The following is a 21,306-nucleotide window of genomic DNA, read 5'->3' on the forward strand; positions in this document are numbered from 1 at the left end:
AATACATACATACATACATACATACATACATACATACATACATACTTCAGCATACCTGAAAGCACAAGCCGCATCACAGACTGGCAGTGGAGAAGGAGACATGTGCCAGATAAACCGAAATTGGATTATTACTAGGGATGTGCACAAATCATTATTCAATCACCGATCACTGTTCACAGCACAACACAGGCACCTAGGAAGGAACATAGGCAGCTGCCATATACCAAGTCAGACCATTGCTCCATCTAGCTCAGTATTGTCTACACAGACTGGTGAGGACTTCTCCAAGGTTGCAGGCAGGAGTCCCTCTCAGCCCTATCTTGGAGACGCCAGGGAGGGAACTTGGAACCTTCGGCATGCAAGCATGCAGGTGCTCTTCTCAGAGTGGCTCCATCCCCTAAGAGGAATATTTTACAGTGCTCACACCTGTAGTCTCCCATTCCAATGCAACCAGGGTGGACCTGGTTTAAAAGGGAGGAGCGCAGGTCCATACCCGCTCCTCTGCCACTTGCAGCAGTTTCCTGCTGCAGAGGTGCACTCACCCAGTAGCCCACAAGTGCCAGCAGTGCTCCCCCTAGTAGCCCTCACACAGCAGTGGCACGTACATGGCTGCTGCACATGTGTGGCAGCTCTGTGCATGCCGCCATTATGTGAGGGCAGCTGAGGCGAGTGCTGCCAGCATGTGTGGCAAGTGGTGGAGGAGCAGGTATGTGTTGCATTCTATCTAGTAATCTTTTATGTTGTGTTGTTGAGAAGTTTGTCCCAGTGGGGATCCTGTAGAGAGTGTGGGCAGTGGAGTCAGAAAGAAAAAGGGATGAAAAGGATAAGGAGAAAATGGAGTTGTTGCTGAATAAATCTTTAGTTAAATCTACTTACGTTTCCCTTGTTTGTATGAGGGAATCGGCTATAAAACAGTATGGACTAGCATTCCTCCCTTTTAAAAGTGCCTAGGCTGTGCTGCGAATCGGTGATTGAATCATAATTCATGCACATTCCTACTCAAGTCAGGAATAAAACCCAGAAATTAAACAGTAAGCTCTGGCTGTAGAATTTCTGACAAGTTAAACTACAGATAGGAAAAATTGAAATATGGCTCTTTACCTTCCCATATTGTAATGTTTGCCATTGCTGTGACCCTTTATTGCCATGGGCTCGTGCTTTAATTGCAAGGCTCACCTTTAGTTTATGGGAGACAGAAAAAAAATGCCCTTATGTTAGTTCCCAGATGGCTTGTTAAATACTAAGAAGACTAGCCTCAAGCACTCTACTGAAACAAACACATCAGGTTTACTGTTACGACGTGTCTGAAGCACAGGATACTTCCTCCGTTAAAGTGATGACTTATTTCACATAGCTTTCAGAATCTTTTAGTGCACTGGCCATGATTGGTATGCTGCAGGAATAGCCAGAAGTAATTTTATTTAATAAACAAAGGGCAGCCCAGGTAACGTTTGTAAGAGGAAGGTTAAAAAAACAAACCCTCTCTTCAAGAACAAACCACATATGGCATGCCTCCTTCCTAATCACCTTGTTGCTTTTCATTTCCTGGGTTCAAGACTATGTGAAATTTGCCCTAGAAAGTCCAGTTCCAGGACAATCAGGGACTTGTTTGTGACATATGAGTGTCCCCTTTATGGCAGTTGTCAGGAATAAGATAAGCCAGTCAATGGTAAATCACAGGAGCAATTGTGATGTTTGTTATATGATTTTCTGTTTACTGGAGATTATAGGAAACACAGGCGTTTCTGGCAGGTTCCTTTCCACTCGAAGCCAGCTTGGATCAGGCTTAGGGGTGTGCACGGAACTGCTCCAGGAGGTTTGGTTTGAATTCAGCATGCTTCTAAAGGGGAATCAGTAAGGGAACCCTAGCAACTTAAATGGGGTTGAAAAAGGCAGGTGGGGGGTCTTACGGTTTTCATGTTAACTGCGGCTAGATTATCCATTGTACAATACTGGAAGCATAAAACCATGTCTCTGACATCTTGGTATCAGTCTGTGTGGCATATTGCCATATCTGAAGAACTGACCCATATTATTCGTCTTTGAGAGGGTCAAGCTAATTCTAATGATTTTTTCATGAGATGGACAGGTTTTATTCTGTTCACAAATCAAGATAATTTTAGGCATTCTCCTCCATCTAATTATTTACATGTCTGGAAGGATGGTTAATGAATGTCATTATGTATCAGTTTTATTATTCATGTTTATGTATTGTCTTATTAATTAAAAAATTTTTAAAAAAAAATTCAGGCAGGCGGGGGGACAGGCAGGTCACTTTATGCGCCACCACAGCAGCAGCTCAGCAGTGGCAGGCCAGTGGCGCCTCCCTTAGGCCCTGCTGATGGTCCCCCCACAGTGTGGGCTGGCAGGGCCTCTTGCCCACTCCCCCACCCACTCTTTTCAATCCCATTTAAGTTGCTCTGGTTCCCTCTTTGCTTGTAAAGGGGAATCCTTACTGGATTCCCCTTTACAAACATGCCAAACGGGTCGAACCAGGCTGAACCAGTTTGATCTGAACCGGGCCTGGTTCAGGTTGAACTTGGACTGGCCTCCCCTTTTGGGGGACTGGGCCAGTTTGAGCTCAAACTGGTTGAACCAGGCTGGTTCTAATCGAACCCGGTTCGATTTGAACCAGGTCTACACACCCCTATCAGACTGGCTTGAGTGATGCTGTCTCAAAATCATAGAACCAATAGGCCAATTTAGGGTTAGGGTTAGGGTTAGGTATTCATTTGGGACCATCCTTTGGAGGCTTTGACCAGTAGCTCATAAGGTTCTAAAAGCACAGATCTAAGGTGAGGGGAAGTGCCTTATGTCCTGTAAGCCTAAAAGAAAAAGAAAAACCATTTCAGTATGTTAGTAACAGCTATCTCCTCCAGTTTAGATTCATGAATTACAACTTTTCAGCAAATATGCATATGAGATACATTTTGAAGTTCACTCATATCTGACAAATTTCTTGGAAAATTGGGCCATGCATATTTTAGAAGCTCGGCAAACATGAAAGCAAGTAATATATACGTTTTTATATTTGTTGCTCTTGCTGCTTCCTTCCTCCAGTTTTGATAAATGAACTTGTCCCTGTGCTCACAAGAGAAGAATCTTCACAAGCTCCAGTGCTTAGTAGGTGTGCAAGCCAAAGTAATATTTCATGCTGTTTCCTTGAACTGCGTCTTCCATTTTACAAACAAGAGGAAATACTGAGGTTTTAGTTTAGACTCTGTGCTGCAGTTGTATAGTTGAACAAAGTAATTCTAAGTAAAACTAATGGAGCCTAGTTTCCATTGATTTTAATACGGTATCTGTTACCTAGTACTCCACCTCATATGCTGTGAATTTGGTTTGGATCTGACTGTCAGCGCAAGTCACAAAAGGTGTTGCTCATATTCTGAGTGGTTGCCATCTTGTAACAACATGGCAGCTCAGCCAAAACAAAAAACAAAACAAAACAGCAGTGACCTGCCAGATGCCTTAAGGGAGCCCAGAAGCAGAGCATGAAAGCAGCATCTTTCCCCCATCATTGCTTCCAAGAACTAGTATTTAGTGGTATACTACCTCAGAACCTGGAAGTTCCATTTAGCTGTCAGGGCTAGTAGCTGTCAATCAACCCAACCTCCATGAATTTGTCCAATTATCCTGGAAAGCCCGCATTGCCAGGGACCATCACCATATTATGTGTCAATAAACTCTGTAAGTTTATACATGTCTAACTCTATACATCTATGCATATTGTGTGAAGAAGTACTTTATTTTGTCTATCTTGATGACAATGACAAATATTTATATACTGCTTTTCAGAAAAGTTCCCAAAACTGTTTACATAGAGAAAAATAAATTTTAAAAAATGGATCCTTGTCCCCAAAGGGCTCACAATCTAAAAAGAAGCATAAGATGGACACCAGCATCAGCCGCTGGAGGGATACTGTGCTGGGGCTGGAATGAGCCAGTTGCTCTCCTCATCTCAATAAATAGAATCACCAGTAGAGTAGAATCACTCTGCTGCCCATCTATTTGCTTGGGTGACCACAAGTTCTAGAATTATAGGAGGGGAAAACCTCTTCCTATCCATTGTCTCCACATTGTATATAAAGGCATTATGATTTCCTAATAACCCTACCCTGAAATTTACTTTTTGCACAGCTACCACAGTAAGTCAACATGAGCTCCAATGAACATTTGTTGTCCATTGTTTCTCTTATGTAATGCAGTGATGTGGTGAACATCACTGAGTATTTTCATGAACCTTATTAAAACTCTATTTTATTGCTTCTCTTAAAATTCCTCAAAGCCAGAGATCAAGTAGGAACCTACAAATTTGACTTAAAATTTTCCTTTAGGGAAAAAAATGATAACAAATTAGGGAGGTGCAGCCTTACCCTCATTCCAAGAAATTTCACGAGTCTTGTCAAAATTCTCCCCTCAGACTCCACAGCTGTTTTGTCTGAACAAGACCCACCATTTTTGCCTTAATCTTTCAAGTCAGGCAAAAGTACTGTGTGTGTTTGGCTTTGCTCATCAAAACGGTTTCAAATCTGAAATCAAATATTTAATTTGGGGAAACCTGAGTGCTGATATCAAGGACAAACCCAACGGTCCAAAGGAACTTTGCACATGGATGGAAGGGGCAGTATCCTATGTCCCACATCTGATAAAGGTACCCCTTTTTGAAACAATTTTTTTCATGAACAATGGGAGATACAGTCATGACAAGTGGCGAGAGCAGGGCTGGCTCTTTCGTGTAGCAGGTGAAGCTGTCCACTTCATGTAGCACATCGTCGGTCAGTAATCAGGGACAGCACTGCAACTCAACCATCACTCTATTAGCAGGTGGCCTTCAGAGAAAGGAAGACAAATGACATGCTGGTTTTTACTTTTAAAGCCCTGAATGGCTTAGGTCTGGGTTACCTTAGATCACTTTCTTCTGTATGATCCCCATGGCATGTTAAGGTCATCTGGAGAGGTCTGTCTCCAGTTACCACCAGCATGTCTTGTGACAATTCGGAACCGGGCCTTCTCTGCAGCTGCTCCTGGATTATAGGATGCACTCCTGGCACAAACTGGTGATTTGAGATCTTTGTTAGACTTCAAAAGAGCCCTTAAAACTTATTTGTTTGGCCCTTCCATTTTAAAATTGTTCTTGAATGTTTTAAACTGTTTTTAAATTTAAGCCGATTGTTTAAAATGATTGTTAGTTTATTATTTTTTTGTTGTGCACCACCCAGAACTTTTGGATAGGGTAGTAAAAAAATATAATTAATAAATAAATGATAAATAAAATGGCACCATGCTTCTTTTCCTCATCCCCTTTCTTCTTTTTTCCGTTAGGAAGAGAAAGATATATGAAAGAAGGAAGGGAGGCATGATTTTAACAGACAAAAGAGAGCAAGGGGAAGGGAAAGGGAAAGGGATGGAAATTACCCAGTACCTTGGCTGAGGTTCTACTTCAGGCAGAGGTGCTCTTATTTCTGGACTTCAGGGCCAAAGTCCAGGGCTTCCACAGCCCCTTGAAGCCCCCAAATCCTCTTTAGTCTGTCCCGAGTGGTGTGGTCTCCCAGAGGAGCATGATGATGCTTAATTTGCAGGAGAAAGGGGGGCCTCCAAAGGCCTTTAGGTCCATGCTCCAAAATTACTTCAGGCAGCAAATGTTATAGACCTGCACTGGGCGAGAGAGAGTACCTTGACAGCTCACAGTCACCTTACACATGTGTAAACAGTTCCTTTGGTCTGCAGCTAAGATTTTCCATTATAAAGACAGTTAAGGCAGCAATTTAAGCATATTTGCTAAGTAAGTCACACAAAACTCAGCAAGAGGCATCCATTTTATTTCTCTACTGCCCTTCCTCCAAGGAGCCTAGGGCAGTGTAAATGCCCACCCACTGTTGTAGCCAATGGCAGCTTACTGCAGAGGCGAAGTAGGCAACTGCCTACAGTGGCAAATCCTGGAGGAGTGGCAGATCTTGGTTTTTTCCTTTAGTTTTAACCTTTTCCTTTTCTTTTTTAAAAGCAACTTTTAAAACTGCCGGTGCTGGTGAGCTGAAAGGAGCTCTCCCTTGCTCCTCCTCCCTCCCAAATGAGTAGCACACCCCAAAGTAGCCCATTTTTTGACAGGCTGCTTTGGGGCATGCCACTCATTTGAGAGGGAGGAGGGGACCTTGAAGGAGCTCCCCCTCACCTCACTCCAGTTCCTGGAGCGAGGGAGAGCTCTTTCCACCTCCCCACCTCCCTCTCAAATGAGTGGCAGGCCCCAAAGCAGCCCATTTTTGGCCAGGCTGCTTCCAGGCGTACACTCATTTGAGAAGGAGGAGGGGATCTGGAAGGAGCTCTCCCTTGCTCCAATGCCTCCACAGATGTCTTCCTTAAGTTAAAACAGAAAACTTCCTCCCCCCCCCCGCCACCACAACCTTCCCGGTTGCCCCATTCTGCTGTGCAGGGGTATTTGAATATAAAGGGGGGATTTGCTTCTCATCCCCTGGTGCTCACCACAGCCACCGCTATGTGGCCTTCACTGGCCTCCATCCAGCCACTGCAGTGGCAGTTAGTAATAAAAATGGGGAGTTTCCTCTTCGCCACCCCTCCCCTCCCCACTGTGGTGGGTGTGGAACATCCTTGGCCACCTACAGGCAGCAAAATGCTTAATCCACCCCTGGTTGTAGCCTCACAAGGTGTTTTAGATTCAGAGAGGTTACCCACTGAACTTCATGGCTGAGCATGAGTATTTTCCAGTCTGCTCTCAGCCTTACAACACTCTCTGGCATATGATGAATAAGACTGGGTTGTTGCAACTCTAGCACAGCAGGTCAGATGATACTTTTGCAGCCTGATCACATGCATGTACACTCAGAAATATGTCTCAGTGGCTGACATTCTCCATAGCCCTCCAGTGACAGAAGGAGGGTTGTGAGTCTGCAAAGAACCTTCAGAGTTCCTGCACTGAAGGCTTCTTTACACAGTGGACTGAGCACGGAGGGAGTGGGGAGTGATCTTCCTGTCTTTCCCCTCCCTCCAAAAGCCCAAAGTTTCCACCTTGTGTAAATCTGTTCCTGAAGCCCTCAGATTTACACAAAAAGAAAGAGTTTTTGGAGGGAGGGGAGAGACAGGAAAATCATTCCCCTCCTCCCTCTATGCTCCGTCCACTGTGCAATGAAACCTTCAGTAGAGGAACTCTGAAGGTTTCTTGAATTGTGGACCTGCTGTCCTCCTTCCATTGCCAGAGGGCTGCAGAGAATATCAGCTAATGAGTTCAATGGGACTTAATCCCAAGCAGGTGTGCATAGGGTTGCAATCATAATATAAAACATGACATTCAGATTCCATCAAGAGTATAATTGCTTTGCAGCACTTTACTGAATAAAAGTATTATTCAGTAAATAAAACCTGCTAGTAGTGTCTCATCTATATCCTTAATTGGCTGATGAAATCAGAGACTAAAGTGCTTCTAGCTGTGAGAAATCACATTTATAATTCAATTGTGTCCTTTCGCATTTTGTTGTGATGTGCAAAAGCTGATTATCAGGGCTTGCAAAGGAAGATAAACTGCAGTGATACATACTTCTGCAAAGACTTGGCACAAGAGAACAGTTCCAGTCCAGACAGATACTAATACCTCCGTCCTAAAAACAGGACTTGAAAGTGAGCTACTTTGATTTCAGGGGGATGCATTTCTAAGTAATGCATTTCAGCTTGGGGTGCCAAAATTAGAATTAGCCTACCCAACTCTTAAAGCACATACAAAAAAAAAAAAAAGAAACAGAGAGATGCTGCATTTTTGGTGAGAATGAACTTGGAATCCCCCAGACATTCTGAGTTGCTAAAGCGGAAGGGTCAGTCATAAGCTGGTGGGAGATAAGAATGACTGCTATTAGGGAAGCCAAAAAAAAAAAAAAAGTTGGGAGTAGTGGAAAATCTCACACAAGGCCAAAGGAAGGAGAGCTGTGAGTTGTTCTCAGCACTGTGAATTAAGGGACCTGCATTTTACACATAGATTTGAAATAATGAATAGATCTGTAGCATCCCAAGTGTTTTTCTAACAATATTTACTCTTCTACAACTGAACAGTATAGTATCACCTTGCAAAGTGCTTGCTCAGTTTTACCCACCCTAATCTGTGCCTATGCCTTTAATGGAAGTTTGATATGCAGATATCAGCAGGTGAAGCTTTTTGTGATATGATGCACAACAGCATTTTTATTATCACTTGCTTATTGCTGTAGCCCAGACTCCTGTTAAAGGCAGAGCTACAGAAGGCAGTTCAAAAGCTGGCAGTTCTACCACTAAGTCTGTTTATGCATTTGTCTTCTGCATCAAACTACATTTTCTTCTGATTTGTCATCCACGATATTTGCAGTATTATTCTGAACTCTGTTATTACTAGATGTGATAAGTAGAGTCTTCACTCAGTCATGTAATCAAATGATTAATACACTCCTAGCTAACTACATCTATTATTGCTTCCTCCAATGTTGAAAAATATCTACTGGAGAATTGCATTCCAAGACCTCGACAAAATAATACTGTGTGCTCAGCATGCAGTTTCTAGAAAAAGAGATGCTGGGGCTCATGTTCATCTTGAAATCCCACCCTCTGATCTAGAAGCCTTTCCCTCTGGAATTTCTTTTGGAGGAACTCTTTGTACTTAATCAGTGGTGAGACAGTTTGGAAGCTAGTCCAGAATGCTGCCACAAGGATGCTTGTGGGAGCACACAGGTACATGAGCATAACACGCCTTCTGTGGTAGCTTCACTGTTTGCTTCCAAACCAAATTTAAAGTGCTGGATGTAACTCTACATGGTCTGGGGACAGGGTGCCTAAAAGGACACCTTTTCCCTTATGAATCTGCCCAGACCTTAAGATCTCAAGTCTCGCTCTCTGTCCTGCCCCTGTCTCAGACTCATATGGCCGTAACCAGAGAGAGGGCTTTCCCAGTAGTTCCATTGCACCTTTAGAAGGCCTTTTCCAAGGACATCTGCCAGGCCCTATCACAGGCAATTTTCAGGCAAGTTATGAAAGCTCTCCTCCTCCAGCAAGCTTCTAGTTGACAGCGTTCTTATATTCCCCTGTATGACTCTCAGTACTTCTTAGATATCAGTTTTAACTGCTGTGGCTTTCAAAAATTTATGGGTGGGTTTACACATAACAGAGGAAGTATGTATGGAAGAGGCACTAGTTCCCCCTGAGTACGTGTTCCTGCTCGTACTCCCATTTCCATGTCATCATAACCTGGATATGTTGGGTGGAGAATATTAATAACCCACCTCAGCCTGACATTGTCATGCTAACTTCCAATGTTGGTTAAAAATGTTGGTGAATGTCAAGCTAACTTTCAATGTTGGTTAAGAATTTTGGGTGAATGCCAGGCTGAGGTGGCATACCGACATTCTCCAACCAGCATTTCTGTATTCTGTCAACATGTAAATGGCAGCAGGAGTGGGTCTGGACAGCCAGTGGGAACTAATAGTTCTTTCATACTTACTTGTCACTGTTACATATAAGCCTGCCTTATCTATAATGCTGTTTTATACTGTTTAAGATCATTATTGTTTTAATTTTTGTGATTGTTTCATTTTATCATTTGCCACCTTACAAAGCAGCGAGCTTGAAAGGCAGGATATAAATGTATTAAATCAATAAATGCACTTCACGCTGGCTCAGGGGGGCCCTTTCATCTATCCTTGCTTCATATTTTTTAGGGCTGAATCCTGGCATTGAAACCAGTTGCTAGGGCTGTGCTCTGAATTAAGCTGCGTCTTCATCATTCCTCACTTTGCTGAGAGAATATCATTACAAATGCCATATGTCATGCTAAGCAGTTTGTCACAATATGCTATTGTAAGATAAAGCTCTTAGATGGCTAGCTTTTTAGGGCAAGAATTAGAAAATGAGTTGCTCAACCAAACAGGTCTCCTTTCATGTTTCCTAGTTCCTGCATTCAGACAGCCTGCAGCACCATATGCGAAATACCAGCTCTGTCGGTCAGAAAATCAATCATATGGAAAATTCCATATGTAACTTTTCTTGATTACATTACAGAAGTTCAGATTGGGCAGCGTAACATTTTCATTGCAAAAAATGCCCCTTCCAATCTCTAAGTAGCTGGGTAAATTTAAAAATAGAGCTTCCAAAGTGTCACTGTTGTGGCTTGCGTTTTATGTTGATTTGTTCTGTTGGGTGGCAGCTGTTCCAGAAATCAATGAGAGCACAGTGTGTCTGTTTGTCATATGACTCCAAGTGACCCAATCTCGCCCATCTTGTTTCATAATAGGAGGCCATCTCTCTCCTCCCATTTGCTACCCAGATATTAGAATGTCAAAGCAGCAAACCCTCTACAGCAAGGTCCTGATTAATAGCATCAATCCATTTGGTGAAATTTCCACACAAAACCCATCATCAACTGCAAACGCGTTAGGAAACTCTTCACCTCTTAAATGTGTCAGTAGCAACACTCTTGTCTTTGCTTTGTTTCATTTTTAAAGCTTTGGTTGCTATAACAACAGAGATGCAGCTTTAATACACAGCAGGCCAAATTCTTCCTTGGTTACCTCAGTGAAACTCAGAGTAACTTCAGTGAAATGCCTGGCATTACAGTGATAAATACAGACAAGCAGAAGTGGGATTAACTCTCTCTTTTGTTATGCAATCTCTCCTCCGCCCCCTTCTTTCTCTTGTCAAAGGACAACCTGTTTTCCCTTCTGCCTTTGACTAAGCTAATAATGTAGTGGAATAATCAGGCTTAATGACAGTTTGAACCACAAAGGAATTATGTATTTTACATAAAACATTATTCACTTAAATCATGAAAACCAGTTAAAGTACAAATGCATGTATAGTCCAAGAAGAAGGAAAGTAGGCCTTGATTTTGGGATTTGGCTATGCAGGCACCTCTGTTAGTCACTGGAAGCTGCCAAGAACTATTGAAAATATTAAGGCTCCTGCCTGTTACCACTTCAAAGCTGGTTCAGACCCCACTCTGGCTTCTGGGTTTTCACCAAGCATTGTCTAGGATTTGCTGTCCAGAAAGTAGGCTATTCCAGATTTTCTCAGCAGCTCCAGTTATTGTCCACTGCTGGAATCTTGCCATATGTTGCACTTCACAATCCCCCCCCCCAGGTCCAAAGAAGAAGAAAAGACATTCCCACATATTTACACAACCAGTGTTCCAGATTTGATAGCACATATTCATAATGTAAAGTGGGCTGTCGAGTCGGTGTCGACTCCTGGCGACCACAGAGCCCTGTGGTTGTCTTTAGTAGAATACGGGAGGGGTTTACCATTACTATCTCTGGTGCAATATGAGATTATGCCTTTCAGCATCTTCCTATATCGCTGCTGCCCAATATGGGTGTTTCCCATCGTCCGGGAAACATATCAGCGAACAACGTCTGGCTTGCTAGTCAAGTCATTTCTCCACTGTTCACATATGGCCCAACTAAATCCCCAGTCAGCTTGACTAATACTAACACAGGGTTGTTTCACATGTGAAAGGATCACAGGAATTGGGTACAGGTGCATACTGGTACATATTTAAATTTCTCTGCTTTCTCTTCTTCATGCAAAGAAATGGAGCCTGAGTGGCAGAGCTGTGCATTGCATTGGGCTGACAACTGGAACCAATGAGATGTAAGTGTTATCATACCATTTTTAATTGTATACGATCTGATGACAAATTTATTTGATTAAAAGTACAATTTGATGCATACAATATGGCATTGTATCATATTGAAATGGATCAATGAGGGTGAAGGGGTTTGTGAGGGTGAGGGAGTTTACCTGAAACAGTCATTTTCCCACCAGTAATATACTGGGGGAAAGATACAATGTCTTTTCCTTGCTTCCTTTCCTGGGGCATTGTGGGGCAACTCCAGGAGCGGTGGGAAGTGACATTTTTAGAGCAGCCCATTTACCTGTAGAAGGTAAAAGTGAGTCTGATTCTTGGTTTCAGGTAAACTCTGTCCCGACTGATCCACTATATTGACTCAGTTTGATGCATCTCCCCAGTTGCATTGTCAATACAAGGCAATAGTTACCATTATCAGATCAGTACTGATTCCAATTATTTTCTCAGTGTGTAGCCTTTCTTGGAGGGGTAATCTGAGCTGGATATGTAAGCTCTCATTTCTGTATACAGATCTGTGCACTGGTACAGTTATTCATATGTTATGTTGAGACCAAGTTAATTATAAATTTGAGTTAAAGTAACAATAGATCAAAGAAGGAATAGTAAGCAAACAGGGGCGTAGCAAGGTTGGAGTGGTCCCAGAGATGAGATTTTAAAATGCCCCCCCCCCACTGCCTTCCTCTCCTTCTCCTGGCCCGATGTCTCTGCTAACTATCCCAACTAGTTACAAGGTGTAAATAACAGCAGAACCAACTAATACAACAGAATCAATTAATAACTTTAATCATTGCACATATCCCAACTACAGTTACAAGGTGTAAATAACAACAGAACAGCAGACCCAACTAATACAGCAGTATCAATAAAGAACGGTAATCGTTGCATACATCCCAACTAGAGAAACTACTAGAGAAAGATATGCTGTTCTGGTATTAAAAATATTTGGTATCAGTACTTCTGAACTGATATTTGAGCAAAAGAGTCCGACTTTATGAAATTAAGAGAAAGTACTACCCCTGCTAACTTGGCAGACACCTTTTAACGTGGTGATTCTCTTTATTTAGCAAGGGGAGAGTAACTGGCCCTATCCAAGGTGGGAAGCCGGGAACAGCAGCCTTGATAAACGGGGCGTGGGTGTCCCTCACACACAGCAATCTCTTTTGCTTGCTCACCTGCCAGCCAGCTGATAAGGCTGCACCTTTCTGCTTCCATATGCAGAGGGCTCCGGCGGGTCATGTGTCCACCCACCAGCCAATGAGAGCCCTGACCAACACCAGAGAAGGCAGGCCGGATGGGGCCAGGATGGGATCGGGAAGGAGGAGCAAAAGGGAGATGAAGAAAGGAGGGAGGGTACTCGAGAGAGACAGAGAACAAAGGAATACCCCCGACCGGAACACCGAAGGAAGCGCGGGCACTGGGGAGCCAGGATGATGATCATGTGACTTGCCTTGGGTGAGGGCCTCGAGGCAGCGGGCCCAGACAAATATCTCCCCTTGCCCAATAGTAGTTATGCCCCTGTAAGTAAATGTGTACATTGATCACTAGTTGTCTATTTAGAGACCACTGGAATGCTGAAATGTTTCTCTTAGTTATAAGTTTGTATTATAAAGTCATGAGAAATTTTAGGATTAAAAAGGTAAACATTTAGGTGCAAGTCAGGTTGGCTTTGGGCTTCCAAAGGCAAGAGACAAGAGACAAGTATCTTTTCTTACTTTACAGTTTGTAATATGAATGAAAGCTTCTTGAACTATGCTCCTTGAAACTACTTTTCTTGAACTGCCCAATGTAATCAATGCTATGGTGGATGTCTCAAACTTTGTCTATTTACAGTGTATGTGCTTATATATGCTACGATACAAGCAACATTAGTATTTTCACAGAAATCTTTCTCTTGAGTTTTTACCTTTAAATATTACAATATTCTTGTGAGGAACATGAGCTCACGTGCAGTGTAATTTCTGGACTGGGGCCTTGCACACAACAATTTCCTGATATAGCTTATAGCTAATCTAAATACTGGGGAGTAAAAGGTTGTCCACCAGAGGCAACCACAACAAAAGAGCTTGCTTCTGGAGCAAGCACTGGTTATTTTGTAGCCATGCTGGCCCTACAGCATGGCTACATAGGTTGTACATGCTGTTAGCATGTTTAGCATGTACATGTAGGATGTACATGTTGTTAGGAGATTTCCTAACAGGAGTTTGCAAACTGATAACGAAGGAGTTTAGCAAGAGTTTACCACAAGATTGGCAGAGAAAGCTTTGGGGAGACACACAATGCAAGAACAGCGTGAGTACTACCCAACCTTTGTAATTTTCTTGGAGGACAAAAGTACAAACCATTAATTAGCTGACCACTGTACCCAGTACCTAGCTTCAAAACCCATATAGCCAATAAAACTAGTTATGAAGGTAGAATGCCAGCAGGAGAGGGGCTGCTCTCCAGGGTATTGCACAGAATGTCGCATGTATGACTACCTGCCTGAGGGGCAGAAGTTGTGGGTGTGCACTCGGTGCAAAGAGCTCTTGGCTCTCAGGGAACAAGTTTGTTCCCTTGAAGCCAAGGTGGCGGACCTGGAGAAACTCAGGGAGGCAGAGAGTTGTGTGGATGAGACCCTCAGGGATGTGATAGAGGCATCCCATTCCCGGGCTGATGGTGCTTCTGCTGTCATGGAGAATGAGGGTCTCAGGAAAGAATGACATTGGTCTGAAGAAGAGGGAAACACTCCCTTAGTAGGGACCCCTTCCTTGGGTGATGCTCACATATCCTTTCACACAGAGGATACTCGTCCAGGGGGTGGGGGCTTCTTTAGTAGTGGGTGATTTGATCATTAGGGGCATAGGGAGATGGGTCTGTGAGCCGCGTGTAGTCCGCATGGTTACTTGCCTGCCTGGTGCAAAGGTTGAGAACATCACGCTGTGTTTAGGTAGGCTGTTTGGCAGTGCTGGGGAGGAGTCAGCTGTCGTGACGCATGTTGGCACCAGCCATGTTGGGAAATGCAGTCGGGAGGTCCTGGAAGCCAAATTTAGGCTGCTAGGTAGCATACTGATGTCCAGGACCCCCAGGGTAGCATTCTCTGAAGTGCTACCTGTTCCACATGCAGGACAGCGAGACAGGCGGTGCTGAGAGGTCTCAAGGCATGGATGAGACAGTGGTGCCGGGAGGAGGGTTTTAGATTTGTTAGGCACTGGGATACATTTTGGGGGAAACAAAGCCTATACAAAAGGTACAGGCTCCACTTGAACCAAAATGGAACCAGACTGTTGGCACTAAAAATCAAGAAGGTCGCAGAGCAGCTTTTAAAATGTCGCCTGGGGGATTGCCAGCAGTATCTGCTTTAGCCGGCAAAATCCCCTAAGGTGTAAGGGTGAATATGTTTCAGATAAACCAGAAGGGGACAGAGTAGAGCCAGGAGTTGAGCAGAAGGAAACACAGAACAGCTTGCCAAATAGGCCAAATGATGGTAAGGGGGATAGCACACACCAACACCAGGTGAGGGACCTGGCGTATAGGTGTCTGTATACCAATGCCAGAAGCCTCCGAGCCAAGATGAGTGAGCTGGAGTACTTGGTTACTAATGAAAACATATATATAGTGGCTGTAACAGAAACCTGGTAGAATGGTGAAAACCAGTGGGTCACGATTATTCCTGGATATAAACTCTATAGAAGGGACAGGGAGGGGAGGGTTGGGGGAAGAGTGGTGCTGTATATCAAAGAAGGGATAGATTCCAATAAGCAAGAAAACCTAGCTGGACCAGAGTCCTCCACACAATCATTATGGGTAACATTATGAGGACCCAGGGGCGGAGCCACCATTGGGCCAATGGGTTCAAAGAACCCAGGCCGGTGACCAATCAGGGGCCGCGAGACCGGCCCCGACATGCCCCCTGCGTCTGACGTCAGACGCGGGGGCAGTAGTTTAGCTCCTGAGCGGGGGCCGTGCGGCACCTTTGGGAGCTAAACTAAGGCTGGCGCTGCATTTGCAGCACCAGCCAGGAGTGGCTCTTTCCTGCAAAGGCAGGGAAGAGCTGCTCCTGGCTGGTGCTGCAAACACAGCGCCAGCCTAACTAGCTCCTGACGGGGCTGTGCGGCCCCTTCAGGAGCTAAGACTGGCGCTGCCTTCGCAACGCAACCAGGAGCGACTCTTCCCTGCCTTTGTAGGGAAGAGCCGCTCCTGGCTGGTGCTGCAAACGCAGTGCCAGCCTTAGTTTAACTGCCAAAGGGGCCACGCGGCCCCTTCGGCAGTTAAGTTTCAACTCCCGAACGGAGCCTCAAGGCTCCGTTTGGGAGCCAGACCATGCCCCCCCCCGCGCCTGACATCAGATGCAGGGGCGGGGCTATCGGGGTGCCCACCGCGGCCACACACAGGCTGCCGGCAGGCTGGCTACGCCCCTGCAAGGACCAAAAGGAAATGTGTTACGAGGGACGTGCTATCGCCCTCCGGATCAAAGCACTGAGAGTGACCTGGAGTTGGAGAAACAAATAAGAGAGACGTCAAAGAGAGACAGGGCAGTAATAATGGGTGACTTCAACCACCCACACATAGACTGGGTAAATTCACATTCAGGTAATGACAGAGAGTCCAAATTTCTAGATGTGCTAAATGACTGTGTCTTAGAACAGTTAGTCGCAGAACCAACCAGAGAGATAGCGACTTTGGATTTAATCCTGTGTGGTGCCCAGGACCTGGGGCGAGATGTCAGAGTTGCAGAAACATTAGGTAGCAGTGACCACAGTGTGATCCAATTCAGCATATATGCGAGTGGAGAATTGTCAAGGAAGTCTAACACAGATGCACTGGACTTCAGAAGAGGAAACTTCTCAAAAATGAGGGGACTGGTAAGAAGGCAGTTGAAAGGGAAAGTCAGGAAGGTCAGATCACTCCAGAAAGCATGGAACTTATTTAAAACCACAGCACTAGAATTTCTTGGAAGCAGCAACCTGTAGTGAGGTGTGCTGAGGTGGCAGAGCATTTGCTAAAGAGAGCTTTCACTGCTTAGCTCTGTGGAGGCATGCCCAGCACATGGATGTGCTGTGTTTCCTTGGGAAGGTGACTGGCACATTTGTGCCACATGTGTGGTTGAATGTGTGTATGCATGTGTGTGTTGCTTACAACCTGTTTCTCCTGAAAGTGTCTGAACTTGTATTTTTGAGTTGATATTATGATAAAGTTATCTGAAAGATGGGTGTCAGATGTTTGGACGGGGGCGCAATTTCAGTGCTTGCCCTGGGTGCTATTTTCCCTAGATATACCTCTGCTGACCATAAACCCTCTCCAGAATTGAGTTTTTCAGGTTTTTTCAGGTTTAGTGGCTGACGAACTGGGCCAATTTGAGGTGACAAGGAGAGATGTTCTAAACTGTCTTGAAAAGATAGAAGGTAACAAATCACCAGGGCCAGATGGCACCCACCCAAGAGTTCTGAAGGAACTCAAATGTGAAATTGCCAGTCTCCTAGCAAAAATATATAACTTGTCCCTACAACCAGGCTCTGTACCAGAGGAATGGAAAGTAGCCAATGTGACTCCAATTATCAAGAAAGGATCCAGGGGGGATCCAATAAATTACAGACCAGTCAGCTTAACTTCGGTGCTGGGTAAATTGTTGGAAAGCATACTTAAGGACAAAATTGTTAAGCATATAGAAGAACAGGCCTTGTTGAAGGAGAACCAGCATGGCTTCTGCAAGGGAAAGTCTTGCCTCACTAACCTTTTGGAGTTCTTTGAGAGTGTCAACAGACATGTGGATAAATGTGATCTGTTTGACATAGTATACTTGGACTTCCAAGAAGCTTTTGATAAAGTTCCCCACCAAAGGCACTTGAGTAAACTTAGCAGTCATGGAATAAAGGGACAGATTCATGTGTGGATCAGTAACTGGTTGAAGGACAGGAAACAGAGAGTATGAATAAATGGACAGTTTTCACAATGGAGGTAGGTAGGAAGTGGGGACCCCAGGGATCGGTACTGGGACCAGTGCTCTTTAAATTAGTCATAAACGATCTAGAGGTTGAGGTGACCAGCGAAGTGGCCAAATTTGCAGATGACACTAAACTACTGTTTAGGGTAGTGAAATCCACAATGGATTGTGAGGAACTCCAAAAAGATCTCTCCAAACTGGGGGAGTGGGCAACAAAATGGCAAATGTGGTTCAATGTAAGCAAGTGTAAAGTGATGCACACTTGGGCAAAAAACACCAACTTCACATATATGCTGATGGGATCTGAGCTGCTCGTGACTGACCAGGAGAGAGATCTTGAGGTCGTGGTGGATAGCTCATTGAAAGTGTCATCTCAGTGCGCGGCAGCTGTGAAAAAAGCTAATTCCATGCTAGGAATCATTAGGAAGGGGATTGAAAATAAAAATGCTAATATTATAATGCCCTTATACAAACCTATGGTGCGGCCACATCTGAAGTACTGCTTACAGCTTTGGTCACCGTGTCTTAAGAAGGATATTGTAGAACTAGAAAAGGTGCAGAAGAGGGCAACCAAAATGATCAGGGGCCTGGAGCACCTTCCTTATGAGGCTAGACTACAGCATCTGGGGCTCTTTACCTTGGAAAAGAGGTGACTAAGGGGAGACATGATCAAAGTGTATAAAATTATGCATGGAGTAGAGAGGGTAGAAAGATAGAAATCTTTCTCCCTCTCTCACAACACTAGAACCAGAGGTCACCCCATGAAACTGAAGGTCGGGAAATTTAGGACTGGCAAGAGGAAGTACTTTTTCACACAGTGCATAATTAATCTATGGAATTCCTTGCCATGGGATGTAGTGATGGCCACCAGTTTGGATGGCTTTAAAAGGGGCTTAGACAGATTCATGGAGGACCGGTCTAACAATGGCTACTAGTATGGTGTCAGGATAGGAGAAGTGCCCAGCACCCAGCATGATCTGGATTTTTTGGTCATGTGCTTGCAAATATTAAGGAAGGGAGAATGATCATATGCAAGGCAGCTGCTGGGTAGGATGAGCATGGCTTACCCAGATTCCATCCCTAGCTTTTTACCAAGGAAAAGCTGTCCTACTCAGCTGTCACCTCATATACAATCATTCTCCCCACCTTGTGTAGATAAGCCTAATGTTAGCCATTAAGTCCAATAGTTTTGCCAAATATAGACTGGAACATTGCCGATATAAGTTGAAATGTGTTAGCAGGTCACAGGTAGAATACACATGGGTATTCAGGTTTCTCACACTTGTAAAATTAGCTTATTAAGGCTGACACCATTAAAAGAGGCTATGTGATGGGAGCAGGAAGATATGGCTGATGTCTATGCCCCCACATCAGTCCAAAGTGATCCTGTTCTGACTTTTGAAGAAGTAGCTACATATATGCACACTGCCAATAACATGAATAAAGCAAAATTCTACCACGTAATTTCTGAATAGAGTCTAGATGTGTGTAGTCCAAATAACATGCAAGGGTATTCCTACCACTTGGCTCCAGTATTAGAGTGACTGTGCTTAAGCTTCCTCCTTCTATTTATTTATTTATTTGTTTGTTTGTTTTTATTTTTTTACATTTTATATCCCGCTCTTCCTCCAAGGAGCCCAGAGCGGTGTACTACATACTTAGGTGTCTCCTCACAACAACCCTGTGAAATAGGTTAGGCTGAGAGAGAAGTGACTGGCCCAGAGTCACCCAGCAAGTATCATGGCTGAATGGGGATTTGAACTCAGGGCTCCCCACTCCTAGTCCAGCACTCTAACCACTAACCACTTTTGACTCAAGGGTTGGGTTCAGACATAACATGTTAACCATTGTTAAGAACCCAAACCATGGTTTACACTTCCAGACATAGTACAAGCAAATTATGCTTTAGAGCTTCTTGTCAGCTTTTGTTGCCACCTGCTCAGCTTCACAAGTTCACTTGCATTGTCATGAAGAAGCAGCCTCTTGGGCTGGGGCAATAGCTCTAAAGGTGGTTTCTCAATGAATTCATATTTTGAATGTTGAATTCAAATTTGTGAATTCAAATATAACACAAAACCAATTCATACTAACTGTGGCTTGCAAACCATTTCCAAACTGTAGGTCAGTGGTGTCATTAGGAGGACCCAGGGGCATAGGCCCCCAAGGTTTTGCCTCTCTCCTTGCCTGGTGCTTCGCCTCCTCCACCACCACAAGGACTGCAATAGAGGAGCTAAATGGCATGCTGCCAGTTGTGCGAAAATGGAGCGGGGAAGTGGTGCTGGGTGCACATGCACCACTTCCCAGCTAGTTTTTCACACGCTGGGCAGCAGCATGCTGTTTAGTTTTGCTGCCGCCATTGAGGTGGTGGTGGCAGTGGTGGCAGGCCAAAAAAGAGATGATTTTAAAAAGTCTCAGTGCCTATGGAACCGCGACAGTCTCAGCCCAGGCCCTGGATCCTTTGGGAACATAGCAATGCCCCTGCCACGGGTTCATATTGTGCTTTGTCAGTCTTAAACAAAAAATGGTTTGTTGCGTGGCATAGGTTCAGACATACAAATTAACCACAGTTAGATGAAATAAACCATGATTCCACCTTATGGTCCATGGAGATCCAGAAAGCCTGGTACAATACAATTCATTACAATAGGCCATGTCCTGAGTACAAACAATTTTTATTGGACAGAAAGTCTATTGTCTATTGTATTGTTTATTGTACATTTTGAAAGTATACAGGATTACTTTTTCAGCCATGTGTCTTCAAAGATACACTGAAATTGAATGGAATGAGGTCTTAAAAAACAGTCAGATTCAGATACATACCATGTAGGCTGTTTTGAAAACAAAGGCAACACTGTTCTGAACCCAAATTTCCTATGGATAGCACTGACTCTTCTCCAGAAATATTTTATTTTCTCTTTTGCTAGCAATAATTAATCTAGTTCTGGTTTCCAAGGGAATTCAAGCCCCAAATGGGTGATTTGCACTCCCAGTAACCCTACTGAAATCAATAAAGTCTCATATGATATAACTCAACAGACAATTAAGACCCTAAGGATCTACCATAATTTATAAATGAAGACATACTTTTCAGCTAGGCTGCTTTTCACAGCCATCTTTATTGATCTGGGTTGACCACCTCTGTCAGATCTTTATTGATCTGGAATGACCACCTGTCATTCAGCTTTTCTTTAAGCAGTGATTGGCTTCTTCTAGCCTTCTGTTTCTATGAAACCTGAACCCTCAGTAATTTTCTGCTGCTGCAGACATTACTGTTTTAGATGACCTTCAGTTCAGAATATGATTTTTTGGGTTAAATATCTTGATTTGGTGAACTATGCAGTAATTAGTACTGAATTGGGATATTGTACATTATCAATGTAAATGCATAGAACCTTTTGCCATTGACTTCAGTGGCAACAGCAGGAAAAATAAGTACTTCATTTCTAGACTACCTAACATTTCTTTAAGCTGATATCCATTGATGTATTGAGCAATAATTTTTATTAGTCTACTTTCCTTAAAGAAAATAAGCTTATGAGATCACCCGGCATTCTGTGTGTATGTCTGTGTGTCCATGCGTGTGTGCCCTCCTATCAACTTCGCAATGCCTGGACCAATGTGAAGCAAATTGGGTACAGTTGTAGGGACACATAGGGACTCCTCAATGGCATAGGTTGTGATGATGTCATCTACTCTGATTCAAGACAGAGAATGTGTAAATATTTGAGGTGCAAATGGGCTAACTCATGAATCTCCCAACTGATTTAAACCAAAT

At 43.8% G+C, this 21,306-nt stretch overlaps 1 long non-coding RNA gene across 1 annotated transcript; it reads right to left on the bottom strand.

Annotated features, from left to right (window-relative positions):
• Positions 1-3,729: 3,729 nt before the first annotated feature.
• Positions 3,730-6,521, bottom strand: LOC128349249 (uncharacterized). Its single transcript, XR_008318661.1, has 3 exons — positions 6,481-6,521; positions 5,426-5,653; positions 3,730-4,832 (listed from the first exon to the last, which is right to left on the bottom strand). It is a non-coding gene; the product is annotated as an uncharacterized LOC128349249 (long non-coding RNA).
• Between the last annotated feature and the right edge of the window lie 14,785 nt (positions 6,522-21,306).

The sequence above is a fragment of the Hemicordylus capensis genome, chromosome 3 (assembly GCF_027244095.1).
Source record: "Hemicordylus capensis ecotype Gifberg chromosome 3, rHemCap1.1.pri, whole genome shotgun sequence".
Lineage (NCBI taxonomy): Eukaryota > Metazoa > Chordata > Lepidosauria > Squamata > Cordylidae > Hemicordylus > Hemicordylus capensis.